Source organism: Onychomys torridus, chromosome 19 (assembly GCF_903995425.1).
Source record: "Onychomys torridus chromosome 19, mOncTor1.1, whole genome shotgun sequence".
Taxonomy (NCBI): Eukaryota; Metazoa; Chordata; class Mammalia; order Rodentia; family Cricetidae; genus Onychomys; species Onychomys torridus.
Window position 1 is genome coordinate 41202447 of NC_050461.1, and position 18704 is coordinate 41221150.

The window sequence follows — 18704 nt, forward strand, 5'->3', positions numbered from 1 at the left end:
CAGAGTGCAGAGAGACACTTCGTTTCCATGAGAGCCGAGTTTCTGCCTTAGTTTCTTGGACTCGCTCTGCCCGGGAGATGGTCATTCTGGCCTCGCCATTTGTGGACCTACTTTATCAGACATCTTTTCACATTAGATGAGTAACTTTGGGTTCCCATCCCTCGCTATCTTGTCCCCGAAATTCTTCCTGCTTTGGGCATCCGGAGCTCTTTTGGTGGGTGGCTTCCTAGCATCAACGCGCGAATCATTGTTCTTTGCTGATGGTTAGTTTTCTCCGTGTTTGTCACGCCGTTTCCCACCTCCTCACTGTTTCTGAGTCTCCAGTAAGGTGCCAGGAATACTCCCTGTGAGTGCTCCACGGATCGCGGGCGGGACGGGGCTGGTGGAAGGCGGGGCTCAGGGTCTCGGTGCTCCACAGCCTCCGGTTCAGCCTTCCCGCTGGTCCTCGCTGGCGCAGCCACACCCACGCTTGCATCCCAGCCTCGGAAATACTCTGGACTGCAAATGTCATCCGTGGTGCCGGCGGGGTTTCCCCGGGGGAAGTCCAGCCGATCCCGCCCTGCCCTGAGTGCGAGGAAGTTCCCGAGTGGTCCACGTCGTCTCCCCTCACCTCCCCGCTGCCACCCGCAACATCTGGAGGCGCTTAGGCGGGGAAGGGGGCCTCGTGCCTCAGTTCCCGGCACCCCGCAGCGTGGCGACCGGTCTAGGGGAAGGAAGCCGCGCGCCTAGCCCAGGACGTCCCCGGGGCGGGGCCTGGTGCCCAGCTGTGCAGCCTCCGAGCGGCGGGGGCGGGGCCAGCGGCGTCCAGATGCGGTCGGTGTGGCGCAGGGCTCGGACCGCGGCTGAGAAGCGCCCCGGGAGCCGGCGAGTAGCGCAGGGAGCAGAGCCGCCGGGACACGCGCAGCCAGGTCCCTCCCGGCGTCCCGACCCTGGACCAGAGCCCCACCGGATCACGGTTCGTTCTGTTCTGGGAGTCCTCTTGGCTCTCTAAACTTTTTCAGCATTGGGGGCTGGCTGGGGGCGCGGGGCGGGGGGTGGGGAGAGGCTCGTGCTGGGCCAGGGCTGGGATGCTGAGCAGCAGCAGGTGGGTTTGGGGTGTATTTCTCTCTGCGCCTCCAGGTACCTTCAAGACGAGGCTCTTTGGGTTTCTCACCTAGAGCCGAATGCTTTTCAAATGTTTGGGAGTATAACGCTTCATCAGAAGTGCTTCAGAAATGACGAACGTGGACTGACTTTATAGAAAAGCTACTACCTGAGCCCGTCTTTTGTTTTCAGTTGAGTTTTGTTTTATTGAATGGAGGAGGTTTTTCGGTTTGGCCGCCACTTTCTCAAACACATCCGAATGGGCACTTCTCGACTTGAACTTGACAGTAAGACTCAGGAGCCAGGAAATACAAGAACATTGACACCTCCTTTGAAACAGCTCTCACGGCTGACTTTGAAGAGTTATTTTGGGATAGAGACCTGGTGGCTTTGCTTAGAGAACCACAACACGGAATCCTGTCGGCTTTTTGGCTCCACGAACCCCAGCTGAGACGTGCGTTTTACTTCCTGTGGCGCTCTCACACTTGTTCGAGCCATTTCTCAGCAGAGGGAGGAGCTGTTGTTTCTACACGGGTATCCAAAAATGAGTCACCGGGCTGCTCTAATTGCGAGACTTTGTGAATAAGCCTTTGAAAAGTGAGGTTGGATCCCTGTACTTAGAATACCACCAAGAGATGAGACCTGTCAAAACTGGGGCAGGAGGCCCAGGAAGTAACTATTCAAGTTTTCAGTTTCCTAAAACGTTTGACGGGACAACATGCTTGCCAGCCAGGGTCACTAGGCTGATCTGAGATAACCCTTAAAATCACATGCTTTGCCACAGAAACTCAATAGAAAACTAAGTTCATTATCCAATAACCATTTGGTTGTTATTGTCAATGCTTGGTAGGAATAGGGCATTTTGTGAAGTGCTTGTAAGTCACTCTGAAATTAAAAATATTTCAGATAGTTTACTTTTCCCCAATTAGTGCTTTAAAAGACGTTTACAAGCTTTTGAAGAAGGTCGATACTAAGCCAGATACTAAGACATTAAGTCTCACTGTGGCTGGACAGTGGCTCTTAGAAATGGGTTTCTTTATCTAGAAGCTCTGTAGAAACAGGAATAACTGTGTCCCCATAGCTGATCTGAGGTCAGCTCTAGACACCAGTTACAAGGCTCTGATCTGTTCCAGCCTCTTCAACAAGTTCCATGGGCACAGTGCTGTTCTGGCTCACAGCTGAGCAGATTCTATGGGCCATGAGAAATCTATACCCAAAGGAGGTGCCGCCATGTGGGGGATGAGTTGAAACCTTGAGATTCAGAGTGTCCTGGATCATTGCTGGGACAGCAAGGGAAGGTTGGAATTCCAGTCACTTGCTTGTCTTTGTAGACAGCCTATTTTTCGTTCAATACATGGTTTAAAAGCATATTAGTGAGACATGGCTTTTAAGTGTTTGAATTAACCGTGTTTCATGTTACTTAGTAACTGTGGAAGGGTAAACGCAGTCTGTTATCAGCCCTGGGCAGTTGTGGGCACTCACTCTTAGTTATGTGTCTTTTTAAAAACACAGTGACTAATGAGCAGTTCATAACTGTAGACCACTAGAGCGAAGCAACTTTCTGCTCATAGGCTTATACAATTGTGGCTCCTCATCTGAGGACTGACTTGATGTCCATGACTTTAGTTACCTGAGTTCCGATACACTAAATAGAAAATTCCAGGAATAGTACTATACTTTGATTTATTTTGTTTGTGACATGGTCTCATGGTGTAGTCCTGGCTGGGCTGGAATTCACTATGTAGACCAGGCTGACCAAGAATTCATGCATATCTGCCTGCTTCTGTCTCCTGGGTGTTCCTCTTAAAAGTGTGTGCCACCACACATGGCAGTAAGATACTTTGAGAGAGGGAATGCATTTGTACCAAATTAATTATGCCATATATATGCCGTTTTAATTGTTCTACTACTAATTCTTACTCTGAACACTTTATGAATTTCAACCTTATCTTAAATATGTGTGTACAGGGAGCAGCATAAATATGAGTCAGGCAGTCATTGACCAGAGTGTGTTGGGCAGGATCCCTGAGGATTAAGGTGGACCAAACTTCTTTTTTTATTATTTATTTATTTGTTTGTTTATTTATTAATTTTGGTTTTGGCTTTTTGAGACAGGGTTTCTCTGGTAGCTTTGGAGCCTGTCCTGGAACTCACTCTGTAGCCCAGGCTGGCCTCCAACTCACAGAGATCCACCTGCCTCTGCCTCCCGAGTGCTGGGATTAAAGGTGTGGGCCACCACTGCCCAGCTTATTCTTTTTTTTTCTTTTTGAGACAAGGTTTCTCTATGTAGCAGGCCTGGCTGTCCTGAATTTCACTTTGTAGACCAAGCTAGCCTCGAACTCACAGGAATTCACCTGCCTGGATTAAAGGCGTGCACCACCACCGCCCAGTTATGGATCAAACTTCCTCATCCTCTGAGGTAGCTAACTAGTAAAGGACAACTTCTCCAATTAAATCAACTTTAATCTCTACATTTTATCTCTCCCTCCACAGCCACGGAGTCATGTCGTCTATAAGAAAGGAAAGATAAAGTATATTATACATTTTGTTCCTGAGTTTTGGTCCAGGTTGACTCCTGACAGTGTAAAGAAGCTTCTCTTAAACAAATGAACCTGTGAGGTGGTGGTGGTGCATGCCTTTAATCCCAGCACTCAGGAGGCAGATGGATCTCTGTGAGTTCAAGGCCAGCCTGGTCTACAGAGTGAGATCTAGGACAACTAGGGCTATTACACAGAGAAACCCTGTCTTTAAGACAATGAACCTGACTGCAGACAAGGGTTGTCCTGGAACTGGAGCCGTAGGTGGTTCAGCAGAAGGAACAGCCATGCTGAGGATTGAAACAGCATTCTGTGGTCAGGAGACTCCAGCTTGTTTCCTGGGAGTGGGCTGAAGGAGAGCTGAGGGGAAGGCAGAAAGATGAAGGTGGAAAGACAGAAAGACAGGATCACAAAGACCACGTGCCACATGGGCTCCAGGACTTTATTCCGTGGGAGCCTCTGAGGAAGCAAACCACATCAGGTACATGTTTAAAACAAAGCAGGCTCTAAGGAGATGGCTCTGTCAGTAGACCGCTTGCCACACAAGCATGGAGATTTGAGTTTGATCCCCAGCACCCATGCAAAAGGTAGGCCCCTGTAATCTAAACCCTTGCTAAGTGGAGACAGAAGGGTCCCAGGGCTTGCCAACCTCCTAGTCTAGCTGACTGGATAAGTCCAGGTCCAGTGAGAGAGCTTAGGCACCCACAGGCGTGCTGACACATGTGTACCAACGCATACATACACATGAATAAACACCAACACACATACCCTTGGAACGGGCTGGCTGAGAGCTACATGGTCCCAGGGAGATGACTGTGATATTGAGTCAAGAACATGAACAAGGTTAGAATCAAGTGGTGGGGAGGTACAGAAAAGAAGGAAGGAGCCAGGAGAGCTCACACGCAGAACCCAGCTGCCCCTTGAGAAGTGGGCTGGGAGGAAGGGGGAGAAGATGAGACCTGTATTTCTGGTTAGTGACTGGGCTAGGAGCATCCCACCCAGTGGAAGAGCTAGTGTAAGCTAAAGGTTGGTGAGGCGCTCACGTACTACTTGTCACGTAAAATTTTACATGCCTTGTTGAAATTTTTGACCAAACAATGAATAAGATTTTATGCTGCTTAGTTTTTGTGAACCTGACCCAAACTAGAGTCATGTGGGAAGAGGCAACCTCAACTGAGTAATTTCCTCCATCAGGTTGACCAGTAGGCATATCTGTGGGACAGTTTAGTGATTAACAGTTGATATGGAAGGGCTAAGTCCGCTGTGGGCAGCACCACCCCTGAGTAGGTGGTCTTGGGTTCTGTTTTAAAACCAAGCTGAGCAAGGAATGAGGAGCAGGCTAATAAGGAGCATTCCTTCATGGTCTCTGCTTCAGTTCCTGCCTCAAGCTCCTGCCCACCCATCAGTGATGGGTTATGACCTAAGACAGGTAAGCCAAACAAACTCTTTCTTCTGTTACATTGCTCTTGGTCAGTGTTTTAGCATAGCAACAGAAATCAAACCTGCACCAATATATTGAGTGCTTGTGTGGACCAGGCACTGTTCTAGGCTCAATAAGTAGATTAAGTCTTTTGTTCCCCACTGGTATTCTGTGGCAAGTTCTCTAACTTCTTTAAGGAAGGTTAATGATTGGCAGCATTAGAAATTTATCCCATATACCTGGCTCCATAGTTGGCATTATTGAACTTTTCTACATGCTGGCATGCTTTCTGAAGAAATAAATGAATGAATAAATAACATTTTAGACTTTATACTAAACTCAAATTGCCATCTTTTTTTTTTTTTTTAATCACAATTCTTCCCCGAGCAGGAATAGCTCCAGTCATAATATGGACACTTCATGGCCCCTATTTTGCTGTGTCGCATCTTTCTCTTGTTTTCCTTCCAAGAAATATGTGACCTACCTAGGAATACAAACACCTGGGGGTAATCATAAACTCCCCCAGTGTGGTTTGAATGAGAACAGCTTCCATAGGGTCATGGATTTGAATACTTGGTCCCCAGTAGGTGGAACTATTTGGGAAAGATTAGAAAGTGTGGCTTCCTTCCTTCCTTATTTATTTGTTTGTTTGTTTATTATTTATTTATTTTGGGTTTTCGAGACAGGGTTTCTCTGTGTAGCTTTGAGCCTTTCCTGGAACTCACTCTGTAGCCCAGGCTGGCCTCGAACTCACAGAGATCCACCTGCCTGGCTAAGTGTGGCTTTATTTGAGGAGGAGTGTCACTAGGCGTGGGCTTCAAGGTTTCAAAAAGCCCATGGTATTCCCAGTTAGTGTTCTCTCTCTCTCTCTCTCTCTCTCTCTCTCTCTCTCTCTCTCTCTCTCTCTCTCTCTCTCTGCCTCATGGTCGTAGATCAAATGTGAATTCTCAGCTACTGTTCCAGCACCATGCCTATCTGCCTGCTGCTATGTTCCCCACCATGGTGATAATGGACTAAATATCTTCATGGAGACTCGGGGCATCTGAAGGTTCTCAGAGCTCTTACCCACAGAGCTGCTTCTTAAGGACTGAATGTTCAGTTTTTCCCGTTTCGTTGATGTGTTTGGTCAATAGAAAGACTGGCCCAGGTACTAATCAACAGGCTGTGGGTCTCATAGTGAGAGAATCACTAACAAATGCAGCAAGGGACATGAAAACTCCACATCTTACATTCCTGGCTTATGACATGCCTGCTGAGGCCTATTTCATCTTGGTTTGACTCTAAAACAGGTATTCTCCTGCCTCTTACTCGAAGAATCTCACATAGTGAACAGACTCTCCTGTACTCTTATCCTCTTGGCATTAGCTGGCAAATGTTACTGTCTGCTGAGATCCTGCTTTGTATTTGGGACACTTGAGTAGATTCCATTGGTTCTCACAAAGGTATTCTCACCAACAAGCCACCCACCACCAAGTCCAGCCCCAACTCTACACCATTCTCATTGTTTGATGACTCGACCTGCTCTGACTTGGGTAAATAGTTTTTCTTCAACACAGTATTGATCACCTTGACTTTGGATCCTTTAAAGATATAGACATTGAATTAATGCTGTACACAAACTTAATAAATGCACCAAGTTTAAAGCTCTAAAATGTTCGGATATATAAAATGTGGTGCCTTTCAATGTTGTCTTCCTGTGTGAATTAAATCTTTAGACACTTCTTCAGACTTATTAGGAAATTGATAGTCACTTGTATGGAGGGCACTATGGAGCCTTCTTGGGCAATACAATCCACCTGTCTCTTGGTTGAAATTCCTACAGCTGCCTGTGGTTCCTTAAGTACTTCTCTCAATAGAAAGTGAAAGATTTGCATTACTATTTCATGTGGGTTTGTTTTGCTTCCTCAATTCTGCTGAGAGTTCCCTGAGAGTGGGCCCCTGCTATGATTGGCTTTGGCAGGTTCCCTCAGAGGCTCCCCACACTTGGCCCCCACCCCCATGCTAGCCATTCTGTGACTTTTGCTGATAACAAAGCCATCTGTCAGAGTAAGCATTTGTGGTCTACTCTCTGAGCCTGTGGACACTAGTGTATGTCATTCAAGTTATTTGTAAGGCTTACTAACTGGTAACTTTTAATGCAAATTGCTTTTGGAGTTGGGACTCGCTAGAAGAGACAATGAAATGTCTTTAGCGTTCACTAAGGATGTTTTCCTTTTCAGTAGTTACTAAGATCCTCTGGACACAAGTCTCCTGATAAAGTATATCTTCTTTGTGTACTGGACTGACTGTCTTACTCCTCCTTCTCTTCAAAGACGCAAAGCAATATTCTTGGCAAAACTTCCTGGTTAATAATGTGACTTCCAGCTTTTTGGAATAGTCGCGGAAACAGGACATGTTCTGGCTTCAGGTTCAGCATCTGAACAGCGACAAACCTGCCTCTCTTCCCGACTCTATTCCTCACTTTCTGCTCACACCTATTGGCCTAGTGGCCCACAGTCTGATCATAGATGAAGTAGGACAGTTTATGAGATGAATTCCATAATATCATTGCACTGCCCACCTTGGGCCCTCTTTATTCACTGCATCAAACTACATGGAACAGCATCTTGTCGATACTTCTTGGCTCTTTGTTATTACAGAGTCCTTTCACGTGGCATAACAGCCTGGAAGGATGGAAATAACAAATAGTATCATTACTGTTATCACTGCCTCTCTCTCCCCAACACCTATCTAAAAATCTTTGAAAGGCCCTGAACAGTCTAGTGAACCCCACTGTGTGGCCTGTAGGTTATAAATATCAGAATTGCCTAGGATATTTCAAAATAAGATGGGGTGGGGAGACAAGAAGGAGGAGGAATGGAAGAGGGAAAGAAGGAAGAGAGGAAAGAAATTTCTGCCCTGGCTTTCTCCCATCTCAGATGGAGAGACGAGACATCAAATTCCTTGAAAAGCTGTGCTTGAAGGAGGGTCCCCTTATAGGAATCAGTAACTACTAAGACAGGAAGTTCCAGAAAGTCTTCTGCAGAGTAAATGTTGAGGTGCTGGCTTTAAACCTTAATGACCATCTAATAGCATGAAAGAGATAGCTTGGGAAGGAAGATTAAACATTCATAGATGCAGGAAAACACATTGTGTTGACTCACAGAAATGGGTAATAATTTTTCTTGGAAGGGGAAAGCACTTGAGAGCACATTGATTTTTGAATCAGATCTTTGCAGGAAACCTCAGTCGCGGAATAACCTGGTAGATGAGGGCACTTTGCTGTTTTCTTCATCCCCGAGAAGGCTGGCAGGTGTCATTCCTGTGCCCTCCATGCATGCTTCAGGCCCCTGTGCAAATTATCTCTGCCTCAGTTTCCTCTCCTTTCCCCTGTCAAGATAACTCCTAGTAAGCCACTGGGAGTTACCTTAGGCCCAATGTTCTCTAAGAAGACTTCCTGTTCTCAGAGTCTGACATTCCTCTGAGCATCACCTAACATTCATCTCTCTGTTTTCAAGAGTTTCACCACTGTGAGGGCAAGGACTGTCTCTTTCACCCAAGACTCATGAAAGTGACTGAAAAGAAACGTTCTAGTGACCATGTTTATTTGAGAACAATTTATCAAGGGTCCCCATGGTAGATGCTCTAGAGAACATTGCAAACACAGCGGTCACAGACTCAGGCACAGCCCCGGACCCCATGGAGGTTGTAGGCAAGCAGAACCTGAACAGCAAGAGACTGTGTTGTAAACTGATCAGCAGGGCAACATGGTGAATATTAGGAAAGAGGAAACAAGGGGAGTGTCAGTTCATAGACCCAGGCTGAGGTCAGAGGAAAGGTCACATTCGAAAGAAGCCCCGTTCACACCCAAATCAAAGCTGGGAGGGTGGCTCTCATTCTAAGGTGACCCTTTCCAAGGAAGGGAGATGGGCTGTATCTAGATCAAAGTTGAGATTCCTTCACAAGTGCACACACATTTGTACATGTGTGTGTGTGTGTGTGTGTGTGTGTGTGTGTGTGAGAGAGAGAGAGAGAGAGAGAGAGAGAGAGAGAGAGAGAGAGAGAGAGAACATGTTGGGAGGGTGATGCTGCAAAGGAGAGAAGAGATTCCTTCAAGTGAAGAGTGAAATCAATAGGAAGGAACAGAGAAGGAAGTTTCTGAGTGTTTCATGCAATCGGCTCTTGTTAGAAGTTGGTCTTGACGTCCCAATGTGTAACATATAGTGGCAAAAATCAAAATCAAACAAACAATTTAGAGCTCAGAAATGCATGCATTGGTAAGGTAGACTTTTTTAAATTAATTGTAAGAATACAGGGCGAGCAAGATGGCTCAGTGGGTAAGGGCACTTTGTCACCAAGCCTAATGACCAGAGTTTGAAACCCAGGACCCATACGGTGATGAAAACAGATACCCACATTATGCATACCTACACACAAAACAAATAAATGACCGTGGGGCTGGGAAAGGCAGCTCCACAGTTGAAAGCACTTGTTGCTCTTGCAGAGGACGCCAGACTGGGTTTCCAGCATCCGCATGGCTATTCACAGCACAACCATTTGTAACTCTAGTTCCAGGGGATCTGACACCTTCTTCTGCACTCCTCAGGCACCAGGCATGCGCATGGTACACACACACACACACACACACACACACACACACACACACACACACACACACGCATGCACGTAAAATAAAAATAAATCTTTAAATAAATAAATATAATAGAAATAGCTTTTAAAATATTTTTTTTTAGAGCCAGTTGATGGTGGCACACGCCTTTAATCCCATCACTCGGGAGGCAGAGGCAGGCAGATCTCTGACTTTGAGGCCAGCCTGGTCTACAGAGTGAGTTCTACAGGCACCAAAACTACTCAGAGAAACCCTCTCTCAAATAAACAAAACAAAGTGATAATTTTTTTAGACTCACTATTATCAACAAAGAGGTTGCTGTGCTTGGTGCAGGAGCATCACCCTTGAGTTTTTGTCCTAAATGACCCCAGGGGTGAAGCCCATGTGCTCAGCGCTGTGTCTGTTCTGAATTCTCGTCTGTGAACTCAGTTTCCGAGCAGAAGAGAGAGGTTGCAATACCTGTGTTGCAATGGAGAACCTCCTTCCAACTATGCAGCTCAGGCTGGGTCCTTCCTTTTTCTTGTTTTCTGGCCAGTTCTTGATCTTTTCTTATTGTCCTGCTGGCTTGTTTTTCCTCCTTTATTACAAGCTTATCTGAGGACAGGAATGATGCCTTCTTTGTAGCTAAAGTTTTCTCCAGTCCCGCCTGTGCCCACAGCCACTCAGACCCAAGTAAACACACACAGGCTTATATTTAAAATTGTATGGGTGGCTTAATGGCTCAGGATTCTTGCTAGCTAGATCTTACATCTTAAATTAACCGATTTCTTTAAATCTATACCTTGCCACTTGGCTTGTGGCTTATTGGTATCTTTACATCTTGCTTCCTCTGTGTCTGGCTGGCGTGTCCTGACTCTGCCTTCCTGTTCCCAGAATTCTCCTCTCTCCTTGTCCTGCCTGTACTATACTTCCTGCCTGGCTACTGGCCAATCAGTCTTTTATTTATCAACCAAATGAGAGCAACACATTCACAGCATACAGAGCGATATCCACAGCACTTCTTGATTTTTTTTCTTAACTATTAGGATTTAATGTTTCAATGGCTGATCATGATGTATTACTCACTTTACTGTGGCTGTCACAAAGGACACTTGAGGAAGAGACCATTTATTTTGGCTTTGAGTTCCAGAGGGTTAGAGTCCGTGATGGTAGGAAGCGTGGCAACATGTGGCAGGTACGTGGCTGGAGCAAGAAGCTGAGAGTTCACATCTTGAATCTTGAACACACCACGGAGAAAGTAAATTAGTAGGAGGTGGGGCTTTTTGTGGCACAAATCTTTAGAGGGTCTTATTAATAAAAACAAACCTGGTGCCAGGTATTGGGGTGAATGCTGGAAGATCAGAGAAACAGAACAAGCCACAGCCACCTCACCTCACCAGTTCCTCAGCTGATCCTGTTTCCTTAGACTGGATGCCTCTCAGCTGAACTGTGCTGCTCAAAAGCCTAAAAGCTTAACCAGCCTAGTTCTTGGTTTTCACACCTTATATACCTTTCTGCTTTCTGCCATCACTCCCTGGGATTAAAGGAATGAGTCACCATGCCTGGCTGTTTCCAGTGTGGCTTTGAACTCACAGAGATCCAGGTGGATCTCTGCCTCTGGAATGCTAGATTAAAGGCGTGAGTGCCACCATTTTCTGGCCTCTGTATCTAGTTGCTGTTCTGTTCTCTGACCCCAGATAAGTTTATTAGGGTGCACAATATTTTGGGGGACACAATATCACCACAACTTTTAACTCTGAAAGCCCACCGCCAGTGACATACTTCCTCCAGCAAGGCTACACCACATAATCCTCCCTGAGCAGTGTCGCCAGCTGGGAGTCAAGTGTGCAATAGCCAAGACTACAGGGGACATTTATCACTCAAGCCACCAAACATTGTTAGTAGTATTTTGATTGGTAAATCATATTTGTGTATTTATGTGGTACTTTGTGACATTTGATGTACATGTGCAATTGCCTGATTAAATCAAGCTAATATGCCCCTCATTTTGTTTGCTTACCTCTATGACACAAAGTGTAGACATAAAATTTAAATTTAATTCCTTCTTTTTTATTTACTTTATTCATTTATTTGCATGTGGTATATGTATGCATACACACACACACACACACACACACACACACACACACATACAATGAGTATGTGGAGACCAGAGATAGACATCCTGTGTCTTCTACTACTTATTCTCTACCTTAATTTTTTAATTTATTTTTGGACAGTTTCATATATATATATATATATATATATATATATATATATATATATATATATATATATATATATAAAAAATAAATTGAATTTTCCCCTAAAAACTGAGATACTTTTTAGTTGTTAAAATTTGTGCCTTAAGGAATCAAATTATAGGCATTTCATCTTGTCTTCAAAGGTTAACATTTGACAGTGGGAATGTCCTACTTAGTCAGCATGTCTTTGTTGATATCAGACTGGATAATTTCTCAAGTTATTAATTACTCTGAACTGAACCTTGAGCGCTATGGGCATTTGTGTATCTGGCTCGCTGATACTTACCTATCTGTAGTCCACCACTGTTACCCTCAGCATAAGTGCAATGACTGTTTTCCATTTTTATTACTTCAGTGTAGTCTTAGTAATGAAAGCACAGACAAGCTTGTATTCTTATTTCCCTCACTTTGGGCTAAGTTGCTAAGTCTAACTAGCGCCTCATTCTTCTTTTCTGCCGTGTGAAGATTTCTGGTTTCATGGCCTTTTTTTTTTAAAAAAAAAAGATTTATTTGTTTATTATGTACACAGAAGAGGGCGCCAGATCTTATTACAGATGGTTGTGAGCCACCATGTGGGTGCTGGGAATTGAACTCAGGACCTCTGGAAGAACAGCTGGTGCTCTTAACCTCTGAGCCACCTCTCCAGCCCAGTTTCATGTGCTTATACTTGCTTTTCTTTTCCTCTGGGATTTCTTCATACTGTTATCATTATTCTAAAGGACAGAAAAAGATTTGTGAATTTTCTGCCAGCGTTTCTCTTGTTGATTTTGCATTTTTAACCTCTGAGACATATTAGAGTTTATGGTAAAGATTATGGAGAATTCAGTTTGTGCCAGCCAATTATGACAGCCTGATTTGTTTAAATTATTATTTTTCTGATGTATGTGTGTTCACTTACCAGTGCTCTGTATGTAATTGTGATGTTTCTTGGTATTTTACTCATAACCATTTATCTATATTTTTATATTACAGAGTGCTATTCTCTTCATCATTGCTTTATGATAGATGTTGTGTCATTCAGGCCCTCCTTTACTTCCTATTACTGAATTTTTCAATTTAAAAAAAATAAGTGGTCACTAGTTGAGAATTATTTGTGTGTGTGTGTGTATGTGTGTGTTTCACATGTGTGTGTATGTGTGTGTGTTTCACATGTGTGTGCATATGTGAGCACATGGAAACCAGAGATCAGGTGTCATCCTCTGGTGCCATTCCATTTGGGTTTTGTTGCTGTTGTTTGTTCGTTTGTTGTTTTTGTTTGTTAGTTCATTTGTTTGAGACAGGCTCTCTCACTTGTTTTGGAAATCTCTGATTGGAAACCCCTGATTAGGTGAGGTCAGCTGGCCAGCCGGCCCCTGGGTCTACCTGTCTCTGCCTCACCAGAGCTGGGGAACAAGCTTGTACCACCAGGCCTGGTTTTTTGTGTTGGTTTTGGGAAAGGGACTTTAGTCACTTGGCTGATTCAGCCATCACCCCAGCCCCATGAAAATTATTTTAGGATCACTGTCTCCTCTTTTCTCCTTTTCCATGTCAGGGTTTCACTGTATAGGTAGAACTCAAATTCACTGTACGCTTGCCTCAGCCTCCCCAATGCAGAGATCACATGAATGCACATCTGTAGCCAAATTTCTAAATGATCTTATTAAATAAAAAATGCAGAGCCAAATATAGAGGTGAAAGCCTTAGATCAGGGAAATAAGGAAAGCCATCAGCCAACCTTACCTCACAACTATGCAGCTTCTAAAATGAGAAATGCTTCTTATCTACCCACACCTTTATTGCCTTGTTGTTCTGCCCTGTCATTGGCTCTTAGCCCAGCTACCTCACTTCCCCTTCCTACAGAGCTCTGTCACTTTCTGTCTGTCTGTACAGACCTCCAGGTCTCTATGGTTGGTACTGGGATTAAAGGCATGCGTCACCACTTGGGCTCTGTTCCCTAGTGTGGCCTTGAACATACAGAGATCCTGCCTGCTAAGGGATTATGGGCATGTACTGCCTGACTTCTTTGTTTACTTAAAATGGCTGGCCTTTCCCCCCTGATCTCCAGGCAAGCTTTCTTTATTAACGCACAAATAAAATATCACCACATTTCAGCACAAATAAGATATCACCACACACATCACAGATGGCTCCAGGTAATTTTCCTTTCCAGATTTTAATTTACAGCCTTGTGGGAAGCTTGGGTTTGTTGCAATTAAAAATGTGAAGAGTTTCTGATTCCCTTGTAAGTGAATTTAACCGTTTATTCTGAAGTGGAATCTACCCAGAGACTTTAATGTCAGAAAGGGGCACACTCAGCAGGCAGACAGTTTCTGAATTCTCTCTTCACCTACCCCCCCCACCCCCCCTCCCGGCCCCCATCTTTTCAAGATGGAGTCTCTCTATTATGCCACTCTGGAACTTTCTGTATATATCAGACCAAGCTGGCCTTGAACTCACAGAGATCCTCTTGCCTCAGTCCCCTGGGTGCTGGGATTAAAGGGGTGTGCCACCATGCCTGGCACTTCTGAAGTCTTAGTCATCCTACACTAGCCCAAATTCATAGCATTAGCCTTTTGGTTAGTAATATGGACTTCAGAGGCGAGTCTTCTTTCCTTCATCCCTCCCAGCCTCCCTTCCTCCTGGCCTTTCTTCTCCTCCCCCTTCACCCCCTCTCCCATTCTTTCCTTCAAGGAGGAAGTCTATTGAATACACTGTAAGCGAGCAGTTAGCTGGTGAATAGCTAGAATCCTGCCTACAACCTCTTCGTTTTTTTTTTTTTTTTTTTTTTTTTTTTTTTTTTTTTTTTTTTTTTTTTTTCAGTACTGGATATAGAACCCAGGACCCTGCACAGGCAAGAAAACCACTCCATCACTGAAGTATACCCCTGCTGCCTCTTTACATTCTCTTTTGAGATAGGGTCTCGTTAACTTGCCAGTCTGGCCTTGAGCTCAGTTTTAGCTCAGGCAGGTCTTGAACTTGTGATTCTATTACCATAGGGACACCCTGCCGAATGGATGAGATTATAGGTCTGTGCCTTTCAGCCCAGCTTGCTTGTTCTCTCTCTCTCTCTCTCTCTCCTTCTTTCTTTCTTCCTTCCTTCCTTTATTCTTTCTTTTCCTTTCTATTTCTCTCTCTCTCTTTCTTTCTTTCTTCTATTTTTTAACTTTTACCAAACTTATACGTTTGAGAAAAGCCAATTAAATCCATAAATGGAAAAAAAAAACTCAGTATTTTTTCTTGTTTACACCAAAGACAACCACATCCAACCCCTTGATGTGTGTGTCTTCAATCTCCAGATAACATGCGTCTATCACAATTTTCTGATATCTCAGTTTCAGGCATTGATGGTGCTTTGGCTTATTTCCACTGCTCTCTAGCCAGACACATACCCCCATCTCCAGTACAACTCTATCGTAATTTAAGCCAGGTCAACATTCAGTGATTATGAGAACACTAATGGAAACAGGACCTCATATGACATCATGGGTATGTCCTGGAACTCACGGTATGCTCTGCTTTCCAGCTAGTTAGTTACCTTTTTCCTTGTTCTATTCTTGTTAGCTTGGCTTTCTTCTCAACTATGGAACTCCAGATTGTCTAAATTGCCTCTCAAATTATGATCCACTGGAATTCTGATATCTTCATCTTCCTGCACAAGCCCACGACCTCCTTCCTCATCTAGAAGATGGACAGTGTTTCAGTCAAGTGCCCAGCTGCCATTTTAGACCTTTCCTCTGCCATCCTACTCAGTAAAGTTCTTCCTGTACAAGCATGAGGGCCTGACTTCAGATCCCTAGCACCTACACGGAAGAGCCAGGTATGGCAGCTTGGGTCTGTAATCCCTATACTAGACAGGCAGAGACAGGAAAATGTCAGGCACTTGCTGGCCAGGCATGCTAGCTGAATTGCTCCAGGTTCGGTGAGAGACCCTGTCTCAAAAAATAAGATGGAAGGTGATTGGCTTCCACACATGCACACATGGGCACATGCATTTGTGTACAAACATGTAGATGGAAGTTTTCCCAGGTACCGCATCCACTCAGTTGCAAATAAACATACCGAGGCTTATATTAATTACAAATTGGTTGGTCTAGGGCTCAGGCCTATTGTTAACTAACTTTTTTGACTTAAATTTACCCATTTCTATTAATCTATGGATCGCCATGTGTCTCATGGTTTTACCTATGCTCTATTACATCTTGCTCCCCTGGTGGCCCACAGCGTCTTCCTTGACTCCACCTTTTTCTCTCTGTATCTTTGTTTTGATTTCCTGCCTGGCTCTTATCCTGCCTTACCCTAGGCCAAAGCAGCTTTATTAATTAACCAGTGGTAGCAACACATTCTCACAGCATACAGAAAGACCATCCCATAGCACAAACATGCACACAGATGTGTACCCATACACACAATTACAATAAATAATAAAATAATAAAAAGGAAAGCTGAGCCAAAGACTTTATAGATGCTAAGTCATGAGGCTATCAGACCTCAGACTGGCTTATATACTTCATGATTCTCTTGTGGCCTCTGAAATGTGTGGAACTGGAATAAACCACTTTAGGATTCTTGAAGATAAAAGCACATGTGAACATTCTCTTCCTTTCTAGAATTTTCTTAACTTTTCCAGATGGCTCTCGCCATTCTTCATTTTATTTATTTTTACCTATGCAAAGTTTTTGTTGGTGGAATGTGCCACATGGCTTTCTCGGTGACCCCGTGGGTTGTCCCTGTCCAGAAGAAACCTCACAGAATCCTCTACTTCACCAGAGAAACGTGCTCCACATCACAGTTCCAGGGTTAGTGCTTTTGAACATGTTTGCTGAATATTCATGACTTGCTGGGATAAAAGGAATCTGGAAGCAGATGTTTTAGATTTTTAATCCTGGGTTATTTTATATTTGTGACACATATTTAATAGATGATGGAAAATCTTCACTTTTTAAAAATGATTTATTTCTTTTCACTTTATATGCATTGGTGCTTTTGCTGCATGAATGTCTGTGTGAGGGTATTAGATCCTCTGGAACAGGAAGTAAAAACAGTTGTGAGCTGCCATGTGGGTGCTGGGAATTGAACCTGGGTCCTCTGGAGGAGTAGCCAGTGCTCTCAACCAGCTAAGCCATCTCTCCAGCCCTCCCCCCATCTGTATTTTTATATCAAATAATTCGCTAAGTTTTGTCTTCTTACAAAGAGTTAAACAGGGAAAAAAGAGAGAGATGTTAGAATGTTTGGAAAAGAAGTTATTTAAAACCTCAAATAGGGCTGACAGGATGGCTCAGTGGGTAAAGGACTTGCTGTGAAAGTCTGGTGACCTGAATTCAATCCCTGGGACTGATTTAAAGGTGGAAGGAAAGAACTCTCTCTCCTAAGATTGTCCTCTGACCTCCAGATATAGACATATAGACGCCCCCCTCCATAAAATAAATGTTTAAATTTGAATAATATAGTAGCTTGTAGATGTTAAGGTCACTTTTGGCCATAGAGGAAATAGGAAGTAAGCTGTTAATGGCACTGTTTGCACATGTGGTTACCAGACCTGCATTATTTATTTGAATGGATTAAGGTCCCGTGAATCTCATGAACTGATAAAAGCAAAGACAGAGTGTTTGCTCTTTCTTGTGTAAAAGCTCCTCCAGGGCCATCCCACTGAGTCCTCTCTCAATCTAGGCAGCCGGCATTCACACATGGGAGAAGGTAGCTAGCGAGGAAAGGCGACATAGGCAGGCTTGGAAAGCACCCGTTTCTTAGGAATTGCATCCCTTTCTTGAGAATCACCCTGTCTACCTACTGGCACCCTGGAAGCCTGAGGAACCTTAGGCGAGGGCTAACAGTGGCACAGGAATCAGAACATGACTTCACGTAACAGCTAGGGCTGCTCCTTAGGCCATTCATACTTCGATGTGTAGATGTGGCATTCTAAGTGGACCCCTGGCTCTGAGGATAATTTTTCTGTCACTTTAACATTCTGAAGGATGAGTCCAGTCACATCAACTCCTGATAGGTTTTAGAGACTTACTTGAACTCCCATTAATTTTGGTTCTTTTAGCATGGTGAAGAAACTCCCCCAGTGCATTTTTTTTCTGGCACTGTGTGGCTGATGCAAACTGTTTGGAAGGTTGCCCCAAACCTGCTGGCTGCTCTTTATTTGGGTGAGCTGAACAGAAGAATTGAGGTACACTCAAAACTATCCACTTCCATTCCAAAACTGGCTCTTCAAGTTCTGCAGATCTCTTATCAGACTGAACCCTGGCCAAGGTTAAAGCTATCTCTGTGCTCTCCTGACCTCATGGTTCTTCATCTCCTGTGCAGCATGGGCACCAGGAAGCAGTTCCCTGGCTCCTTCCTGTGCGGCATGGGCACCGAGAAACAGTTCCACAGAGCCTTATTGTCTCCTCATTGTGACTATGATTTTCAGCAGGGAAGACAGAATTATCCTCTGATTTGTTAAGAAATGTGTGATGTTTGAAAAATGAATGTGTGTGCCTTATATGAAATTTTAGATAAAATATGAATAGAATATCATAAATGTAATGTGTAGTTAAAAAATATATACCTTGCTGGGCGGTGGCAGTGTACGCTTTTAATCCCAGCACTTGGGAGGCAGAGGCAGGTGGATCTTTATGAGTTCAAGGCTAGCCTGGGCTACAGAGTGAGTTCCAGGAAAGGCACCAAAGCTATGTAAAGTGTGTGAGTGTGTGTGTGTGTGTGTGTGTGTGTGTGTGTGTGTGTGTGTACACATACATATATATATACCTTATGCCATTATCATCAAATAGTATCATGATCATCAGGATAGTTTTTTGGAATATTGCTTATATCTTCATTTCAAAGTA

General features: G+C 44.1%; 1 protein-coding gene across 1 annotated transcript in view; it reads left to right on the forward strand.

Annotated features, from left to right (window-relative positions):
* The first annotated feature begins 918 nt into the window (after positions 1-918).
* Positions 919-18704, forward strand: part of Stx11 (syntaxin 11) — a 29945-nt gene continuing 12159 nt past the window's right edge. The window contains exon 1 of the mRNA XM_036169212.1: positions 919-955. The gene's annotated coding sequence lies outside the window, so the exon portion shown is untranslated. The remainder of the gene's footprint in view (positions 956-18704) is intronic.